This window comes from Gobius niger (assembly GCF_951799975.1).
Source record: "Gobius niger genome assembly, chromosome: 3".
NCBI classification, from domain to species: Eukaryota; Metazoa; Chordata; class Actinopteri; order Gobiiformes; family Gobiidae; genus Gobius; species Gobius niger.
The window spans coordinates 2403695-2425778 of record NC_136854.1 but is presented as its reverse complement, the minus strand read 5'-3'; the positions used below and the strand labels follow the sequence as shown (position 1 = coordinate 2425778).

Sequence of the window (22084 nt, the reverse complement as noted above, 5' to 3'; positions counted from 1 at the left end):
GTTGAGGCCGTTTTTTTTTTTTTTCAGGAGGGGTGTGATGGAGGCAAGTTTGAGTGAGGATGGGACAGGTCCAGAGGTCAGGGAAGTGTTGATGATGCTGGTGATGAGTGGGATGAGAGTGGGTATGCAGGTTTTGAGGAGAGGAGTTGGCAGTTTGAGAATTTCATGGTTTGAGAGGAGTTTGGTGGTGTCGGAGGGAGACAGAGGAGAGAAGGAGGAAAGGCTATGGAGTGTGAGTGGGGTGAGTTCATGTTCAGAGGGAGGAGAAGCGGAGGAAGTGGATGCAAGTGAACAATGTATGGTATGGATTTTGGAATGGTAGGATCAGGAAGTTATTGTATTTGTTAGTAGTGAATGACGAGGTTATATTGTCCTTTGGTCAGTTTTGCAAATGTGGAGAAAAGTGTACGGGGGTTGGAAGAATTATAGTAGATGAGTTGTGAGTAGAAGTTGGACCGGGCAGTTTTGAGGGCGGAGTTGTATGTGGTTGTAGCGTGTTTGTAGGCTTGGGCAGTGAGACCGGATTTTTTATGGAGCCTTTCAAGTTGTCTGTTTTGTTTTGTGTACCAAGGGGCGGAGGTGGAGAAGGAGACTGAGGCAGTTTTGAGGGGGGGCTATTTGGTTGAGGCAGGAGGAGAGTGTGTGGTTGTAGAAGTTGACGAGATCAGAGGCAGTTGGATCTGAGGGAAGAGCTGGTGATGGCATGGGATATGGAGGAGGAGAGAGAGATGGGACTGATTGATTTCAGGTTTCAAAATGTAATTGTTCTTGTGTGTTTGGTGGTGGGAGGGGGGTAATAATGTCCAGGGTGATGGCCAGATGATCAGAGATTGTGAGGTCGGTCTGTGACAGGTTGTGTATGGTGAGGGAGGGTGTGGAACAGACCAGGTCCAGGATGTGTCCATGAGTGTGTGTGGGAGAAGTGACATGCTGGGTGTGGTTGAAGCAGTTTAAAATGTCCAAAAAGTCCGATGTGAATTTAGCTGAGATGTTACTGCGGTGGACTGGAGAGATGTAATACTGTTTTTGGCACTGAAGTTGTAGAGGAGATTGCGACGGGAGCCTCGTTGGATGTAGGGATGACGATGGAGAAGACAGTGTTGTTGCAGAGTTGTTGTGATGTCCAGTGAAGAAGGTGCGCGGTGGTTGAATCTGAGGAGCTGCGAGGAGGTGTATCGAAGCACCATGGTCGGAGCCGGGGATGGCAACAGCCGCGGAGAGGCCAGCAGGAGAGCCACGAACAGTAGCCACATAGCTGACAGGCTGCTCCGGAGTGCAGGCCGGCCAGTAACCGGGTTGTATTCCACTACTCGAGCAGACAAAAGCGGGGTTGGGCCAGAGGCAGCCCCGGGAGCTAGCTTGATGGTGGTCACAGCACAGTCACGCCGTGACAGGCGGCAGTGCGAGTGCGAGGCAGACGCAAAGAATGCCGAGAAAATCGGGACAAGTATATAACAGTGGGGTTCTCCAGCGGCATAGGGGTGGCAGGAACTGGCTCCCAGACATCAGGAGGAAGAAAAGACGTCGGAACAACTTCAGCTCCTGAGGAGCGGTGGCAGGTGCTGTTCCCCTGGAGCAGCACAAGGATTGGCCCAGTTTGTGTGACTTTTCTTTTGCTACTGCAAGTACGAAAATTTACTTTCCGCCTTAGCGTGTGTTTTCATCAATTTTGAGTGTGAGAACAGTGATCCTGCTCTACGAATGCTGTACGAATGCTCTCTGAATTACGAAGCACCACTACTCATCACGAAAGGACACACTCCGACTCCACGAACAGAGGGTGAATCGTGACATTCGTGGAAGATTTTTTGCCAGACAAAAAATTCTCCACGAACATCACGAATGTAACGAACTGATGCGCTCTCTTAAGAATCCCATTAAGAAGTGTTTAGTCATGTTACGAATGTCACGAATGACAGAAAAATGCCATTCATAACGAATCATGCAAACCCAGCATTAAATTGGAAGTTTTGTTGTGGACACTTTGAGGTTTCCTTGAAATGTAAAGTGCAATATAAATTAAATGTATTATTATTATTATTATTATTATTATTATTATTATTATTATTATTATTATTATTATTATTGTTAATGTAATTTTAACTTTTTAATTTTGGTCTGACCCTTGGGGTCACAGGTCAGTCTTACCCTCGGGGTCGTAGGGATACTCGGACAGCTCATCCAGGATGTTGCCCATAGCCAGTGTCTCCAGGACTCTCTTCATGACTCTGAGGGTGAAGATGCCGTAGTTGTCCATCATGGCCTGCAGGATCTTGGTCTTCTTTTTTGTCTTCAGTCGATTTCTCTTAATGACGTCAAACTCTTTTAACAGAGTGTCGTCCATCAGGTACAGCTTGAACCTTTGAAAATCATAGTCTGGTAAATCGTCCAGAGCTCCCATGAGCATCCAGAACAGAGAAGGAACTTCTGCTTTGACTCCAGCCTCATTTTGTCTGAGAAGAGAAACACATTAGCTTTATATCAGAGATGAACTTATTTTGTATAATATAAAAACGTGGAAAAAAAAATAAAAAATCCCAAAAAATTATCTCGGGGGAATGTTTTAATTATCTCGGGGTAAAAAAAAGACCCATAAACATAAAAAATTGAATTTTATTTTATTTTTTTCCCCAAAAAAATTATCTCGGGGGAACGTGATAATTATCCCGTTCCCCCGAGATAATTATCACGTTTTCCCAAGATATTTTTTGCTAAAAAAATAATAAATTATAATTTTTATATTTAAAAAAATAAATAAAAATCACCCATAGAATTTTTTATCTCTAATTTCACTTCCAGGGCTCTGTATGTTTTTATCTGTAATGCAGTGAATAAATGTTAATTTAGGCGACACATGTTAGTGCTACACCAAAGTATTTAACCAACTCAACCGCTTTGTAAATGCTGGACAAACAAAAACTATCCCTGAGTATGTTTTCTATGTTTTCTTATTGAGCTTTGGACAAACTCTAATAATCATTTTAATTTTGAACACAAATCTCAAAGTGCTACAGAAAATCAGAGCAGTGCAATTTAAAATCCTACAAACACCAATAAAATAACAGTGCATTAGGCACAGAGTTCTGTTAGAATGAACTCAGCGGCAAAGACAGTGATGTCTGAGCTCCTGCACATCTGGAATGTGCATTTTTGGACTAGACCTGCCACTGATTGATTCTTCTTCTTCTTCTTCTCTTCTGTCCTCTCCAATCCAAAGGTCAGATCCACCCACAATAGTGTTTTTTATTTGCTATGTGAAATGTGATGTTTCCGTCCATCTTCCAAAATGCACAAAAACGCTGACTCACAAAAACAACCTCAAGCCGCAGATAAACCTGTGCAGATTAAGGCTTTAAATGCATATTTCCCTGTGTCCATCAGAATCAGAAATGTTTTTATTGCCATTGTTTGAGAACAGGTTCACAAACCTGAGAACAGGTTCACAAACTAGAAATGTTCTTGGTGCAGATGTGCAACATAAAACATATAAGAATTTAGATAAAAATAAGATATCAAACTTTAAACTATGAGAGTATAGGGGACATGCATAAAGAATATTAAAATAAACAAGATAAATTAAAAAAGTAAAATGTTGTAAGATGATAATAATTGACATGGACCAACAGTGAGATTATATTTACAGATGTGTAGGTGTATAAAGTGATAAAGTGATAAAGTGATATAAGGTGATAAAGTGATAGTAGCGGCTCTAAGTGTGGACACACCACACAGTGCAACAGAGCAGATTACATTTTGTATTTGTATTTTTTTGTATTTGAAAGGGACAATGCATTTACACAAAGTACAGTATACTTAAAATGCAGGATTATAGCTCAAGCTAATTTCCATCCTCTGTCCCCAACCAGACCAGGCCCGGCTACACCACACATCACTCACTCTGCAGAGCATCGATCAGTTATTCTGCACATTCACCCCTGAACTCACTCACACAGTCCTATACCCTCTAAAACCCACACACTTTCCACCCGCACCCACCCACATTCCCATACCCACACACTTTCCACCCACAACCACCCGCTCTCTAAAACCCACACACTTTCCACCCGCACCCACCCACATTCCCATACCCACACACTTTCCACCCGCACCTACCCGCCCTCCCATACCCACACACTTTCCACCCACACCCACCCACATTCCCATACCCACACACTTTCCACCCGCCTTCACATACCCACACACTTTCCACCCGCCCTCTCATACCCACATACTTTCCACCCACACCCACCCACATTCCCATACCCACACACTTTCCACCCGCCTTCACATACCCACACACTTTCCACCCGCCCTCCCATACCCACACACTTTCCACCCACACCCACCCACATTCCCATACTCACACACTTTCCACCCGCCTTCACATACCCACACACTTTCCACCCGCCTTCACATACCCACACACTTTCCACCCGCCCTCTCATACCCACACACTTTCCACCCACACCCACTCCCATACCCACACACTTTCCACCCGCACCCACCTGCCCTCCCATACCCACACACTTTCCACCCGCACCCACCTGCCCTCCCATACCCACACACTTTCCACCCGCCTTCACATACCCACACACTTTCCACCTGCCCTCCCATACCCACACACTTTCCACCCGCACCCACCTGCCCTCCCATACCCACACACTTTCCACCCGCACCCACCCACCTTCCCATACCCACACACTTTCCACCCGCCCTCTCATACCCACACACTTTCCACCCGCCCTCTCATACCCACACACTTTCCACCCACATTCCCATACCCACACACTTTCCACCCTCCCTCCCATACCCACACACTTTCCACCCGCACCCACCTGCCCTCCCATACCCACACACTTTCCACCCACACCCACCCACATTCCCATACCCACACACTTTCCACCCGCACCCACCCACCCTCTCATACCCACACACTTTCCACCCGCATCCACCCTCACTCCCTCACTCCCACATCCATGAGTCTGTGACTGAGCTTGTCACTCGTTACTTATGCCAAACTTCTAAATGTGCTTTAAAGTGGAAACACAGTGAGTGTTGGAGCTGACTCTGACATGGAGGACAGTGGTGGATCTCACCTCTGAGCTTCAGGCCGGTCAGTGGCTTTAGAGGGAACGGCTTCGTCCTCTCTGACCTCTGGCTCCTCCATTGTGTGTCCAGTTCTGACACTGAGGCTGAAGCTGAAACGGACCAGGGATTGTAAAGATGTAAGGATTGTAAGGAAATCTGAACAAACGTCTGACTCACACGCTTTGCTCACACGCTACAGAACATGAAGACCATGTCAGTGAGATGAGCTGATACACAATGGTGACACCATAATCATTCTGTACATAATGTGATGTACAGATAATACACAAACACATAGACACAAACAGCTGATTCACAGATAGGCAGTGTCATCCTCTCTGTGCAGAGGAGCAAGACGAGGATAAAAGGGACTGTCAGCGGAGGTCTGGACTTCACTTCTCTCTTTCGGAAGTCATTAGATGGTTTTACTTCTTTGTAACTCGGAACAACAGCAATAAATGCCTTGTCTTTAAGACCATTTCTATCTCCAGTGTTTGCTTTGGCTATTTCCAAATATCTGCTCTCGCATGATACAAAAGAGCCCCCCCTAGAGGAGGCCTGTGTCCTGGCACCTGTGAGTCTTTGGTTTAAACAAGTCCGACATGGGAGGCGATACCGATACCAGTATCGGGTATCGGGCCGATACCACATGCTTGTACTCATACTCGTACTCATTGATGAGGTCCCGATACCAGGAACCGATAACATTTAACGTGCGCCCAGCACACCTACGAGGTGCAGCTACGAGGCGCACCTACGAGGCGCAGCTCTCAGCTGAAGAGAGAAGAAGCAACAAACTGGAGAATTGTAAAGTGTAAATCCAATAATCCACATAGAGCTGACTTTATTACAGACTGCGCTCTCTAAACCAGAGTCTGAGCTGGATTTAACCAGAGCTTAATGTTGTTAGTGCTGCAGCGTCTAACGTTGCTAACTCGCGGCTAGCAGTTTTGGCCATTCTGACGCCGTTTTATGCCCAGGGGTTTATTCATCTGAAAAACTAACCTCACTCACCTCACTTTACAAAAATGTCCTCACTCTGTTGGTTAAACGCTCAAACTGGTCCTCATAATGCAGTGAGTACAAGAACACACACACACACCAAGGACTTGAGAGAAATGACAATAAAATCTTTAGAATCTTTGAATCTTCAAATGTCTTCGATGTCATTTTATACATAATGTTTTTTCCTTGTGTTTTAATGTAAAGCACTTTGGTCCGTCAAGTGTTGTTTTTCTGTAAGTTAAAAAAAAAAAATTAAATCATTTTTTGTTATTTTTTTGTCTTTTTTTTTCACATTTTTGTGATTTTTTTGTGATTTTTTTTGTGTGATTTTTTGTTTTTTTTGTAATTTTTTGTTTTTTTTTAATCATTTTTTGTTTTTTTGTCATTTTTTATTTGTTGTCATTTTTTGTCATTTATTGTTATTTTTTTTAAATCATTTTTTGTTATTTTTTGTCATTTATTTGTCAAAGTTTTCTCACTTTTTTGTCCTTTTTTTCGTCACTTTTTTGTCCTTTTTTTGTCACTTTTTTGTCCTTTTTTTCGTCACTTTTTTGTCCTTTTTTTTGTCCTTTTTTTGTCATTTATTTGTCCTTTTTTCTCACTTTTTTGTTCTTTTGTTCTGTCTCTATTTTCCCACCTTTTTTCCAGAAGCTTTTGGATTGGGGTAAAGCCAAACTGGATAAAATGTGCTCGGTTCAGGTGGGAGTTAAGGGGTTAAGCTTTGTGTTCCTGTTTTCAAAGCATCTGTATTTCCAAACTGAACAGGAAACATTTACCCACGTGCTTTACCTTTATGTCTGGTGGTTTCAGTCAAATCCACGCATTGTAGAGCAGTGAACTACTCGACTGCTCGCACTTGTAGACCTCTACACCCCCCACAGATATGTCACAACTAACCCCCCCACAGATATGTCACAGCTAATCCCCCCACAGATATGTCACAGCTAACACCCCACAGATATGTCACACTAACCCCCCCACAGATATGTCACACTAACCCCTCCACAGATATGTCACAACTAACCCCCCACAGATATGTCACAACTAACCCCCCCACAGATATGTCACACTAACCCCTCCACAGATATGTCACAACTAACCCCCCACAGATATATCACAACTAACCCCCCACAGATATATCACAACTAACCCCCCCACAGATATGTCACAGCTAACCCCCCACAGATATGTCACAACTAACCCCCCACAGATATGTCACAACTAACCCCCCACAGATATGTCACAGCTAACCCCCCACAGATATGTCACACTTCTCCAAAGTCCCGCACGCCCCGTCTATATCTGACATATTTGTTTCTGCTTCACTGAACCCTCGCCTGCTCTTTCAGAATCACAATGTTTTTATTGCCATTGTCAGTGAACAGGTCATTACACATACGAGTCTGATACAGTCACTGGTGTTTTGAGTCTTTGTAAAGTTAATGTTGGTAATTGTAGGAGATAAAGTACGTACCTCTGATCAGGAACAGGGCAAAGCACTTCCTGAAAAGTGTAGCAGGAAGTGGCTCAGTCACATGTCGAGACTCGCTTCTGCTGACGTCAGCCTGAGCTGCAGCCAAACCAAGAGCAGCGTTTCTTTAAAATCACTTTGGTTTTGTAGTAAATGTAAATGAAAAAAAAATACTTTGAAGATACTGTTATGCAACTATAATAACAAAGTAGATCAATATAATAAGGATCTAAAAGATAATCAACATACAGACCATAGATCCCCTTATGAGAGACCAACAGGTGAGAACCATGAGGCCGTCCTTCTGTGGACCCACCACCTGCAGGAGCCAACCAGGCACCAGAGAACCAGGCACAAGGAACCAAGGAACCAGGCACCAGGGAACCAGGCACAAGGAACCAAGGAACCAGGCACCAGGTAACCAGGCACAAGCGAACCAGGCACCAGGGAACAAGACACCAGGGCGAACAGAGAGGAATCCAGCGTCGATGGAAGGAACACCAAGGATCCAGGACCATAAGGAGCCTCTAAAAAAACAGTCTACACACAATTTTATTTCAATTATACAACTTAAATTTCATGATCCATAAACTGGTTTTGGGTAAACAAAACATTCACTCAACATTGACACTTTGCACAGAACAAAATGATTCGTCGTTGTACAAAAACTGTCCCTGTGTGGGAACATCCACTGCAGATATCCAGGCTGTTTTTATATCCACTGTAACACTGAAATGTACATTTTTAAGTCATTTCACTATTTTAGCTTCAAGCTAATCAACACAGAACTGTAGTTTTTAATAACTTTGTTTTGAAACAGGTCTCATCTAAGTTTCTATATTGTTCAACCTCGAGGATATGTTTCGTTTTCTAAATGAATCCAGCTGGACAAAGTTTCTCACAGCCTCAACAGGAGCAACACTTTATCTTCTAAAATGCTCCAGAATGCAGGAAATCATGTCTAAATTCCTCGTCGATTCACACGAGACTAGAATTATGGAGGACCGTGGCTGCCAAAACAATAAATATATCTATAAATAAGATCAAATGTGCAAAGAAATGCATGCATTTATTATAAGTGCATTTATTTATTTATTTATTCATTTTTGTCAGTTTGCAGCCGAGTGTGTAGCGGCCGGGATGAGGATCAGCACCTCCACATCTGAGGCCATGGTTTTCCTTCCCCTCTACAGGTCGGTGGGGAGTCCTTACCTCAAGTGGAGGAGTTCAAGTATCTCGGGGTCTTGTTCACGAGTGAGGGACGGATGGAGCGTGAGATGGACAGACGGATCGGTGCGGCGTCAGCAGTGATGCGGTCGCTGTATCGGTCTGTCGTGGTGAAGAGGGAGCTGAGTCGGGGCAAAGCTCTCGATTTACCGATAGATCTACGTTCCCGCCCTCACCTATGGTTATGAGATTTGGGTAATGACCGAAAGGACAAGATCGTGAATACAAGCGGCCGAAATGAGCTTCCTTCGCAGGGTGTCTGGGCGCACCCTCCGAGATCGGGTGAGGAGCTCAGTTACCCGGGAGGCGCTCGGAGTAGAGTCGCTGCTCATTCACGTGGAAAGGAACTGCTGAGGTGGCTCGGGCATCTGTTCCGGATACCTCCTGGTCGCCTCCCACGGGAGGTGTTCCAGGCATGTCCTAGTGGGACAAGGCCTCGTGGAAGACCCAGGACACGGTGGTGGGACTTTGTCTCCGAGCTGGCCTGGTGTCGCCTCGGGGTCCCCCCAGAACAGCTGGAGGAGGTGTGTGTGGATCGGGAAGTTTGGGCATCTCTGCTGAGACGCTGCCCCCGCGACCCCGCCCCGGATAAAGCGGAAGAAAATGGATGGATGGATTTTTGTATCAATTTTTTTCTGTATTCATTTATTTTGTATTCATTCATTTCTTTCTGTATTTCTTTCTGTATTTCTTTCTGTATTTCTTTCTGTATTTCTCTTAATGTATGCAAATCAGGGGGCGGGTCTTGAGGCCGCTGCTGTAAGCTCATTGGTTCATCTTTCTTCATGCACACAGACTGATTTCAGACGCCTTTTCCAGCACAGACACTGCCAAACATGAGCTCTGCTTCAGTCTGACAGAGGCACAGAGAGTAGAGCGGGTCGTCCTGTGACCAGCGGTTCGAATCCTGCAGGGGCACACTGTCGGGGTGTCCTCGGGCAAGACACTTCACCGGCCTTGCCCCCAGTGTCTGCGTACATTGGTGTATGAGTGAGAGTGTGAATGGGTGAGTGGATCTTTGCTGGAAAGCTCTTTGAGTGAACAAAGGCGTCAGTGGTGCAGTGGGTAGAGCGGGAAGTCTCATGATCGGAAGGTCAAGGGTTTGAATCCCGCCTCGAGCACAGACGCTGCCAAACATGAACTCTGCTTTAGTCTAGTGTTTTTTCCACTTTCATTAAGTACTCAAAGAGGAAACACAAAAGAAACACAATAATAACTCATCTAATCTGTCAACAGGACAAACCCACACATTTGGCTAATTTTTTACACATACGATGCGTTAACAACCACATTTTCTCCACATCTCAAAGCTTCTTGGAAAAGGCGTCAGAATCGAGACGGAAACATGCTGGGAAAGCGACAACGACACATGAAAACGCAGCCAAAAAAGCGATGTAAAAAGAAATGTCAAAGAACGCGGCGACAATGTGAGAAAAAAGATCAGTTTAGATGAGTTTTGTAGGTCTTAGCTTTCAAATGAGGCGTAGCACTGGCCTGTGTAACCTGGGTGAAGCTGAACTGGAGACAATGAAAACAAGGCGGGCTTTAAGAGGTTACATTTAACTGACTCACTCATTTCCCATCGATGTAGCATGGTCGGCACGGCAACAGTTTAAAACGGTCAGTGTCCAATAAGAAAGTGAATCAACGAACATCACCACGAAAAGGCAAACTAAAGGAAGCAAAGTCTTGAATGTATTTGTGTTATATATGTGTTAATGTGTTTGTCATACGCACTTTAGGTTCCTGTGTGGAAAACTGGGGGAATAAACCAACAACAACATCACAAGAATATAATTAAATACACACATTTTCAGTGTTTTGCTGAACTCATGAATAAGACGGTGCTTTTATTTTGGTGTGCTGGATCGAAACAGGAAGTCACCTCTTGGGCGGCGTCGGTTGATTTGAGGATAAACCGCGGTCTGTGGATTGATAGAGACAATCACAGTCTTCAAGTTATACAATAATAATTCATGATGTTACGTTAATGTATTGAATTGAATATGGGGAAGTGTGAGCGTTATTGTTCCAGCCGACTCCATTTTGAGCATCTACAATTGCACTGTTGTGAATCTGCAAAGAAAAATGAATGTAAATTGCTCAAATAAAATCCTAAACTAACTAAAAAAACTAAAACCCAAACCTCTCTGTATTATTAAGTCTCTTAAGGCGAGACACTGCAGGTGAACAGGGAAAAAACATAAATGTAGAGATTTCAATGTGAAACTTTTGCTGAACATCACAGATATAAATATGAGGAAAAAATGTGTTGCATTTTTTCTGTCATTTTATGTTTTCACATAAAAAATAAGGCATTTTGAGTATTAAAATGGCCTATATTTTGGGCAACGAATCAAAATAATGAATTGAGCCAGATTAAATGGTTTTATTTTATTGACATATTAGTGACTAAGATTTTTTCAGAGGAGATTTGGGATATTTTGTTTAGTTTTTCAATAAACTAATCATCAGTGAAAAAATCTGTAAAAATTCCGCCTGTTTTTTGGGTTTCAAAGCTGAATAAATCAGGCTAGGAATTAGATATTAAAAAAACCCTCTGAAAAAACCTTCTAAATGTTGTTGTGTCTCAGCCTGTAAAGTGTGGAGTCTGTGGGAGCTTCTATAAGGGCTCAGGCTCTGCCCGAGTGCGGCTTCTCTCATTCAGAGAAAACCAGCCCTGAAGTTTTGTAGCGAGTGCGCATGCTCGGCCCGTTCTTCCACTTTTCCGCTCCAGCGTCTCGTAGGAGGAAAAACACCATATTTGGGTGAAAGCGTCATCACGGGGCCCCTTAGCAGGACACGTGGATGTCAAATCTGTCAATATTTATGAATGAAAACCCGCGGGAAAGACGGCCTTTCTACTTCCGGGTCGCCCCCACCTCGCAGACAAAACATCATAAAATAAACATCATCATTTTTATATCTGACATGAAAACTAAGATGTAAAGGGAGGAAAACAGATACAAATCTCCACTTCCACCACTGCGGGAAACATCAATACTTTCACCTAAAGTGTCTCGCGTTAAGAAAAAAAAAAAAAAAAAAGTTGAGAGCAGAAGATGTGGAGACGCTGCAGATGATTTTTCATGAGCTCGAGTTTGAGATTCGATAAGAGTTTTCTCTCTGAGCATAAAAATAGACCAACATTTCACTGTAAGATGTTGCTTCGATCACACTTTTTTCAGATTCTGTCCTGAAAACATTTATTTATAAATGAATCTCTTCGGCTGTAAATTGCTACAAAAACATGAGAGAAATCGAAATCTAAATAATGGACAGAGCCAGGTTTAAATGTGTGGTTTTATTCTGTGACAAAGATTTAAATTTGACCCACGAAAAGCTAAAAATTTGGCTGGATTTGAGTTAGCATTTAGCTCAGACGACACGTTTAGATGCTAATTTGTATTTTAGCTGAAACCTTTAAAGGTCTGAACATTCATTGATGATTACTAACAAGGCTTTGTTCTAAATGTGGACCACAGCTGAAAACATCTGGATGGTAAATGGTTTCAACTTATATATAAGATCTCCTTTTTGTTTTTATGTGCAAAAGCAGATATTCAAACCACAGTTACGCAGGATATCTCCACTGAAAACTCTGAAAGAGCCTTTATTTATTCATCTCACTAGAGCAAACAGGAAGTTGTCTGGAACATTCCGTGCACAGATCCTACTTCCTGGATTCCGGCAGCGTTGCCACGAGCAACGTGGAGGTCGTCATTCCGAGCATTACATGATCACAGATGACATCATTCCACTCAGGACAGTTTGCTAAGTCAAGCCAGCCAGAACATCTCTCACTTGGAACCAGTTCCTCGACGAAACGACTGCTTTCCCCGAGACACGAGAATCGAAATCGCCCTCTGAGCTAAAAACATCGTTTGTTCTTTGCTCTTTCTGCTTTATTCACACGTCTACATGAACAAAAGCAGCTTTAACTGGCAGAAGATGGAAAGCCCTGCACCGATCACCGACTGCACGGCCCACGCTGCGTCCCCCGTCCGCCCTGACTTTGGTTTGGGTAAAGACCCTTCGTCACGTCTGTCAGAGCTGCAGATGGTTCTCAAACAGCCGTACGCTCGGTACAGGCAGCTCCCGGACACAATCCATGGAGTCAACTGGCTTTTCTCCATCGAAGCCTCCTTAAACCAGCTCTGCACTGTGGGAACTGCCCAGACCAAGAAGGAGGCGAAGAGAAGAGCGTCCACTGCTCTGCTACAGAAAATGGGCTACGAAGTCCCAGAAGAAGACCTGCTGGATGTAACTCCAGCACCAGGGGACAGGTCACTGCAGAACCTGCCCCAGAACACTGCTCCATCAGCCTCCAGCAAAGACGAGCCGTCCTGCGTCCACATCGGGCCGGACTTTGGCTTGGGGAAAGATCCGAGCTCTCGCCTGTCGGAGCTACAGATGCTCCGCAGAGAGAAATACGCCGTGTATCGCACGCTGGAGGAGAAAATGGTGAAGAACAACTGTTTGTTCACCATCCAGGCGTCGCTGAACCAGTTTACTGGAACAGGAACCGCCTTCACAAAGAAAGAAGCCAAGAGGAAAGCGTCTACAGCTCTGCTCTTAAACATGGGCTTCATCGTCCCAGAGGAAGATCTGCCTATGGAGAACGGTCTCCAGAAACAGGTCACTCCTCCAGGACAAGCTGTCGTAATGGAGGAGGCCGCTGAACGCTCCTCCAGAGAGGAGCAGCGTTTAGGAGAAACGCCTCCTTCACAAGAGGGAGCAGGGGACCTCCATGGTCCAGACATGAACCTCCTGGACCTCCAGGCTGCACCCGGAGACCCAGGCAGACGATGACCAGAGCCAACAACTTCTTCTCTCCCCCTCTCCTCTCCACTCCTCTCTTTCCTCTCTCTCCCCCTCTCCCTCTCTGCTTCTGCTTTGCTTCAAACAGAGCAGCAGCATAGCAGAGGCTGAGCAGAGTAAGAGGCAGGGCAGGGACAGGGCAGGGACAGGGCAGGGACAGGGCAGGGACAGGGACAGGGACAGGGCAGGGACAGGGCAGGGCAGAGGCAGAGATAAATTAACCATGAAGCTAAAACAAATTCAGACTGATTAAAACTAATGGAATCTAACAAGGCGGTGCTGCACATGTTCCTGTCGCTCAGGTTTTCCGTGACATTGCTGGAAAAGTAACGTCAACAATGCCAATGATCCCAACAATGCCAGCAGGGGACCGGGTTTATTCCATTTTAGCTGTTCTTTCTGTTTATGCTGCTTTACTTTGGTGTTTGTGTAGTTTTAGGATTAGTTTAGTGATTTTCGTGGCCAGTTTAGAAGCCACAGAGATGTGTGACCGATGGCTATGGCTGACAAGCCGCTGGCTATTGTGTCTACTTCCCAGCTCTCCAAATGAGTGCACAAAGGCTTCTTCAGTCTATAAAAATATCACTTTAACTCACTTTAACCCTGTGTGCTTTGGGAGGCAACCAGTCTGTGCCATTTGCCCCTCCGACCACCACTCACTCACTCACTCACTCACTCACTCACTCACTCACTCACTCACTCACTCACTCACTCACTCACTCACCACATTCACCATGGCTTCCTGGTGTTCCCAAACGGTCTCACATCCAAGTACCGACCAGGCCCTTCCTGCTTAGGATCCAAGATCTGACGGGAATGGCCCGAGCAAAGGCGGTATGGCATTCACCAGGACATCAGGTAGCTGAACCCCTCCCCACACACACACACAATCTTGTACTTCTATCTTTGTGAGGACGCTCATAGACATAATGTATTACCCAGACCCGAACCCCAACCTTAATCACCTAACCCTAACCTTAATCTAAACCCAAGTCTAACCCTAACCCTAAAACCACATCTTGACCCTCAAACAGTTCTTCAAATAAGTGAGGACCACCTAAAATGTCCTCACTTTACAAAAATGTCCTCACTCTGTTGGTTAAACGCTCAAACTGGTCCTCATAATGCAGTGAGTACAAGACCACACACACACACACACACACACACCAAGGACTTGAGAGAAATTACAATAAAATCTTTAGAATCTTTGAATCTTCAAATATCTTCGATGTCATTTTATACAGAATGTTTCTTCCCTGTGTTTTTATGTAAAGCACTTTGGTCTGTCAAGTGTTGTTTTTTATTGAATATATGTATAAAATAAATGAAAATCCGTCAATAGAAAGCTGTGATTAAGGCTGTGTTTTACTTTTAGCATATTTAATTAAAATGCATAGTTATATATCTGACCTCTACTGAGTGTGGCCCAGTTGAAACAAAAAAGAACGCTCCTCTGCAACCACCAACCCTGCTCGCGGATTGTCACAAATCAAGTGTGTAGATTCTCCAGAAGAAATGAAGACTGTGTCTGTCCTCCGTAAACCAAAGACTAAAATATCAAAAGCTAACAAAACAAACACTGGTGTGCGTCCAAATAACTTAATACAAATGCCAGAACAAATAAAGACTGTGTCTGTCCCCCGTACACCAAGCACTAAAACATTAAAAGCTAATAACAAACGCTGGTGTACGACCAAATAACCTAATACAAATACCCAAAAGTAAACTAAGCATTAAACAAAACGATAAACAAGGTGCAGGTCATTTCAGGTCATGCCACCCTCATACATTTTTTTGTTTTCGACATTGTCCCCAGTGTTTGCCTCAATTGTTTCCCTACTATTTCCCCATTTCTTTTTCTTTAGTTCTGCATATTGTGAAAGCGTTCTTTCCCTGTTTTTCATGAGGGTGGGACCATGGTTTGCCGATAAATGTTCTTCCGAGTAGGCACCGAGTTAAAGAAAAAAGAAAAAAAACCAGAGGCAAGGTCAGAATTGATCCAGCCGTCTCATGGTTGGGAACCCAACGCTCTATGTATGACAGGACACAGGTATAGGATATGTGACAGCCGAACTGACAAATATTTTACCTACGGTCATGTGTTTTAGGCTCGGATGAAGTGTGCAGCGGCCCATCTAAAAGGAGAAAGCATTAGAAAAGTGTCAAGGCTGTGTTTGGACTAGCAACTGCTTAAACCTGAGATGACCACGCGATCACTGAGAGCTGAAAGTCCAGACAAACAAGGGCCTGATGAGAGCGAGGCTTCTCTAAATTCCCAGAAATTTGGTCCCACCACCCCCCCACACCATAGGCGGTGATTCATGTTCTTCACAGTAAGTGCCGAGTCAATGTTGGAATCGATCCAGTCATCTTATGGATGGGAACCCAGCACTCTACCAACGGAGCTGTACAGGCTGTGAGAGACGCAGCTCATTAACCTTATGAAAGACCGCACTGGTGTATTTGCAGAAAACAGAATTACAGTTTGGGCAAAAATATATTGAATCATTTTGTAATCAGGGTAAATTCACCTGGCCGCCCGAAGATTTGTTGAGAGGGTGCTCCAGCCCCGAAACACCCTCGATGTATGAAGCAATATTTTGGTGAGACTCATATAGCACGAGGAACACAGAGAGAGACGGACAGGAAAGTGCCGAACTGAAGTTCCTGTGATTGTACAGTCCAGAAAAGCTGCATTTGCAGCCAAAAACGTCCAAATTAAAACATCTTTCGGTGACAGAGGGTTAAGATAAGTTCGTACGAGTCTAAAACTGTGGCTTTTGTGAATGAAGGGGGAAATTTGGAAAATCCAACATGCTGCCAGGCAAAGAACTCCGGATATTTTCACGGAGGATGGGCGGGCCACTTACAAGCCACTTACAAGCCAATTTAAAGGCATTTTTGGCGATAGTGGCTGCATGTGCACACCAGCAGAGCAGCAGCAACAAACACAACATGCTAATTTTCCTGCATTCTGGTGCATCCTAAACAAATAAAAACAACATAACAAATAAAACAGTCATGATCTGGCCATTCTGCTGTTGTGAAAAAGTCATTTTGATAATTAGTCCAACCAAACTGACATTAGTGCATCTTTAACCCTTAAATGACCCGGCGGCTGTAGCCTATGGGTGGTCAGCATGATGCCTGTACCATGGAGGCGGTTCAATCAGCAGGGAAAGCCAATCAACTGATATACAAGGCAGATTTTTGTGGATTTTACAATATCGGCCGATCTATCTTCTCCAGGATAGAAATTGACAGAGACTTTTTGCTTTGGAATGAGGGAGGGCAGGGAGTTCAGCTTCCCGATGGCCCTGTGTACGAAACTGCTCCTCAGTCGACTGGAACTGACCCGTAGATTCCGCAGTCTCCTCCCTGAAGGCGTTACCTTGAAGAGACTGTGTGATGGTGCGAAGAGTCCCTGGTGATTCTGACGGCTTTGTGGGTGAGACGGGTCGAGTACATCTCCTTAATAGAGGGGAAAGGAGCTCCACAGATCTTCTCTGCTGCTCTCACGATGCACTGGAGGCTCCTTCAGCAGGAGGCAGTGTGAAGGAGCTGGTCAGGATGCTCTCTATAGTCCCTCTGTAGAAGAACCACACAGTGATGGAGCTGGTCAGGATGCTCTCTATAGTCCCTCTGTAGAAGAACCTCACAGTGATGGAGCTGGTCAGGATGCTCTCTATAGTCCCTCTGTAGAAGAACCACACAGTGATGGAGCTGGTCAGGATGCTCTCTATAGTCCCTCTGTAGAAGAACCTCACAGTGATGGAGCTGGTCAGGATGCTCTCTATAGTCCCTCTGTAGAAGAACCACACAGTGATGGAGCTGGTCAGGATGCTCTCTATAGTCCCTCTGTAGAAGAACCTCACAGTGATGGAGCTGGTCAGGATGCTCTCTATAGTCCCTCTGTAGAAGAACCTCACAGTGATGGAACTGGTCAGGATGCTCTCTACAGTCCCTCTGTAGAAGAACCTCACAGTGATGGAGCTGGTCAGGATGCTCTCTATAGTCCCTCTGTAGAAGAACCACACAGTGATGGAGCTGGTCAGGATGCTCTCTATAGTCCCTCTGTAGAAGAACCTCACAGTGATGGAGCTGGTCAGGATGCTCTCTATAGTCCCTCTGTAGAAGAACCTCACAGTGATGGAGCTGGTCAGGATGCTCTCTATCGTCCCTCTGTAGAAACTGGACATAACGGAGGCTGGGACTACGAGGGAATTTGTAACTTACAAATAAACCAAGCGGTAACTGAAGTGACAAGTTTATGATTTACTTTCACATTTCTCCATCTGCTTTAAAAAGTTGAACATGTGCAAATAATAAATCCACTTTGCATTGGTCACATATTTAAATCAATGTTATTCATTCATTTATTGAGTGGTTTTAATGACAGACGTTGAACTCAGGATTCTGGAACAAAAGGATTTAGAAAAAGACAAAGACGTGACCGAGAGATTCCCTTCATACGGTTTAGTTGTTTTATTTATTTATCTGAAGGAGATTTTCCAACATCTCTAATGATTTACTTTGTTTTATCGATGAACTGGGAAAGGAATGTCAGGAAAAGGTCATGTGACTGAAACTCATCTGTATAATTGAGACTCTGATCCTCAGTCTGACAGAGACACTGAGGAGTCGAGTCCAATCCAAAACCCAGGGCTCAGGGTGTGAGTGAAGGTGGTGTTGAAGGTGTGGAGGTGGATCAGTTCCTCAGAGGAGACTGTGTAGAAGGACAGAGAGCCAGCAGCACAGTCCACATACACCCCTACTGTCCCAGAGGAGGAGCCGGGCTGAGGGAGGGGGGTGGGTTTGTTTTCATGCAAAACATGGAAAGCATCTTCAGAGCAGAACAGACTCCAGGACTGATCATTGTGTCCAAACAAACTGTCATCACCTCCTCCTTTCCTCCTGATTCCTCTGTAAGACACTGATATATAAACCCCTCCCACTCTACTGGACCTCCCAGTAACAGCGCCCAGTCAGACCAGAGTCACACAGAACTTGAAACCAGTACTCAAATCTGTCCTGATGATTTGGATACGGCTGATCTTCTCTCACAAGTGTGGCCTTCTTGTTGTTGTCAGAAAGTTTGAGGTTCCTCTGAGCTGTTTTTGGATCCAGAGAGAGTTCAGTGAAATCTGACGGAGAGAAAACACAGCAGCAGTTAGTCCCTGTTCACTCTTTAGAGGAGAACGACACTTATATTGATTTGAAATGGACTCAAAGATTCAAATATAAATATATCAATAAATACATGATCGATTTAATTATTGTTTCACTTAAGAATAAAAAAATGAAGAAACTGCTCATTTTTAAGACACAGTTTGTAACATTTCAGCCCGACAATAGAATAAAACAGGAGCTTAAATGATTGTTTCTGTAAAAATGCTTCTGTTCCAAAGGCTTCACAGGATCGTCTGAGTGAAGCTGAGCTCATTTATTTATGTTTCAGTTTAGTTTCTCTTGTGACGTAGCCACACATAACCTGGAATGTTCTGAAGTCACATTTAACAAATATTTTCTTTTGTATTAATTCTTGTTTGTGTCGCGCTGTCGCAGATAAAGAAACATAATGAACATTTACATTTAAACTCTTAGAAAGTGGTTTATCAGGAACAAAACACGTCTCAGACTCATGAAGGTGTAACTTTAGTTTAGTTCCTGCAAAATTGTTTCTTTTATAAATAATAAATGTATTTTCCGTTCTAATTCTCAAATGACTTTCGTGTTGAAACAAAGTGACTGTGACGTCGCTCATTAAACACGTCTCTGTGGTTCATGACTCAGAGTTTCAGGTTTAATGAATAGAAGCTCATCGGTAAAGCTCTTTCACAGAGTGGAGCACGTCGGGAAATTCATCTGGAGTTTAAAGATGATCCAAAGCTCCTCAGCAGGAGGACTGATGGAGGGCGGGGCTGTGTGACAGTGGGCGGGGCTACAGGACTAAACCAGGACTATAAGGACTGGACTGAGTGAGACTACAGGACTAAACCAGGACTATAAGGACTGGACTGAGAGAGACTACAGGACTAAACCAGGACTATAAGGACTGGACCTGGACTGAGTGAGACTAGACGGGTTCATGTATAAACCCAGTGTGTCAGACTTTGAGAGAAGCTTCAGTGACACCGTGGATGCTGCACTTTCTCTCTCCCGTCTTCTTCATGATTCTCTGTCTCTTTGTTGCTGAACCTGAGGCGTCTCCAGCTCTTTCCCCTGTGACCCCGAAGACTAACTCGCTTTGCTTGAACCTCTTCATCTCTTCCTCTGCTTCAGTGAGGAGGAAACGTTAGGACCAGATAGACTAGATTCAATCCTTCCCCAATTTTCCAAAATAATTGAAAAAGTGTTTGTTCTGAGACTAGATAAATATATAGAAAAAAATAAACTTCTGAGTGACCATCAATATGGATTCAGAAAAAATCGTTCCACCTCAATGGCTGTAATGGACTTAATAGAGAATATATCCACTGCAACTGATGCAAAACAATACACTGTAGGTATTTTTATTGATCTGAAGAAGGTTTTCGATACTTTAGATCATGATATCCTAAAACTAGAGAAATATGGATTTCGAGGACCAGCTCATACATGGCTGCACAGTTATTTAGAAAATCGGTATCAATATGTTCAAATAAATGATATACAATCTAAAATGTTGAATGTAAGCTGTGGAATTCCACAGAGATCCATTCTTGGACCTAAATTATTTATTCTCTATATAAATGATCTATGTAATGTCTCAAAAAGGCTCAGATCTGTTTTGTTTGCTGATGACACCACCTTGTACAGTTCTGGTGACGACCTAAACCAGCTCCTAGAAATGGTGGAGAGAGAGTTACATAAACTCAAAGTCTGGTTTGATATGAATAAATTGTCTTTAAATATAAAGAAAACAAAATTTAGGATTTTCTCGAGCCGAAAAATTGACAGCCAAGTAAACCTCATGCTCAACAATCTGCCTTTAGAACGAGTTTATGAAAACACATTTCTTGGAGTTATAATTGATCATGATCTAAATTGGAAGTCACAGATTAATAATATCAGAATGAAATTATCAAAAGCAATAGCGATATTACACAAAAAAAAATTCACCCTACAAAAAAAGGCAATAAGACTCATCACATTCTCAACCTGCAACCAACCAACCAACCCATTCCCTGTTCATAAAGCTGCAAACATTAAAATTCTATGATTTAGTAGATTTGTATACAATAAAAATGATGTTCAAAGTAAAAAATAAACTTGTGTCACAAACACTACAAAATATGTTCACCCTGAGCCGGTCTGAGCTCAGAGGAGATGTTTGTAAAGAAAACATTTCAAACAAACACCATAAGATTTTGTGTTTCTATTAAAGGGGTCGATCTCTGGAACGACTGTACAGAGGATCTCACATTATGTCCCTCTGTCTTCCACCTAAAGAGAATGTAGAAAAGTATTATACTTGAAAAATACCTTCATTCTGTTTACTAGTCTGTTTAAGACTGTCAACTTAATTAAAAAAAAATATATATATATATATATATATATATATATATATATATATATATATATATATATATATATATATATATATATATATATATATATATGTATATATATATATATGTATATATTATACAATAAAATCCTTTTGAATGTCTGATGTTATGTTAGAAAGTTAACAAAAAACACGTGCTGTAAGTTTAAAAAAACAAGGGTAGGCAAAATAAGCATTAGCTTCAGCCTATACCATTTCGGTCATTTTGTATGTTACGTTATGAAGAAGTTTACTTAACTGAATGTAAATCTCTGTTACAATTTTGACCGAATAAACTGAAAACTGAAACTGAAGTTTAACTTTGTTTCCATCAACAAACTGGAAAATAATGATTCACTTACTCTGCTAAAGCTATTAGTTTAGTTTAGTTTAATTTATTTGAGCAACTACATTTTCCTGATTTACAAATACACATTAACCAGTCACAGATGCTCAAAAGGAGTCGGCTGAAGCAAGAAGCTTACGTTTACAATCTACAGAAATACGTGAGGACTGTATCCACAACCAAGAAGAAGTTTGCACATAAAAAGGAAATGACGGCAGGAGCCACACCCTCTACTATACGTTTCTTAGTATCTATGAGAGCTCAAAGCTTCCTTGAGTTTATACTACAGCCACTTTGATTTCTTTCTACTCTCACGTCTGCTCACAAGCCAACAATGAGTTGTGGACCAGGCACAAACTGTACAGTCCTTCCTACATCGCTCTACAGTGCATTTTAACTGTAGCTATGTCTTCGCCGCTATAAATGTGAAACTCAAACTTATGACTCGGACAAAACTAGTTTATCCACAATACAAGCTCGGGTCATTCTTTACCCTCTAAAGATAAACCAATAGCGTAATACTCACTCTGTTCCTCGCGTAGACCTCAAGGTTGAAGAAAACAGACTTTATTAATGAATGTTGGCTTTATTGTGCCTC

The 22084-nt window shown here is 43.2% G+C and overlaps 3 protein-coding genes across 3 annotated transcripts in view; all 3 read right to left on the bottom strand.

Moving 5' to 3' along the window:
- Positions 1-22084, bottom strand: part of LOC306960565 (protein NLRC3-like) — a gene marked incomplete at both ends in the record, with an annotated part of 303489 nt that overhangs the window by 66409 nt on the left and 214996 nt on the right. The gene's annotated exons all lie outside the window — the stretch shown is intronic.
- Positions 1-22084, bottom strand: part of LOC306960416 (protein NLRC3-like) — a gene marked incomplete at its 3' end in the record, with an annotated part of 232902 nt that overhangs the window by 43077 nt on the left and 167741 nt on the right. The window lies entirely within an intron of this gene.
- LOC306960421 (uncharacterized protein) overlaps positions 1-22084 on the bottom strand; it is a gene marked incomplete at both ends in the record, with an annotated part of 68009 nt that overhangs the window by 20786 nt on the left and 25139 nt on the right. The gene's annotated exons all lie outside the window — the stretch shown is intronic.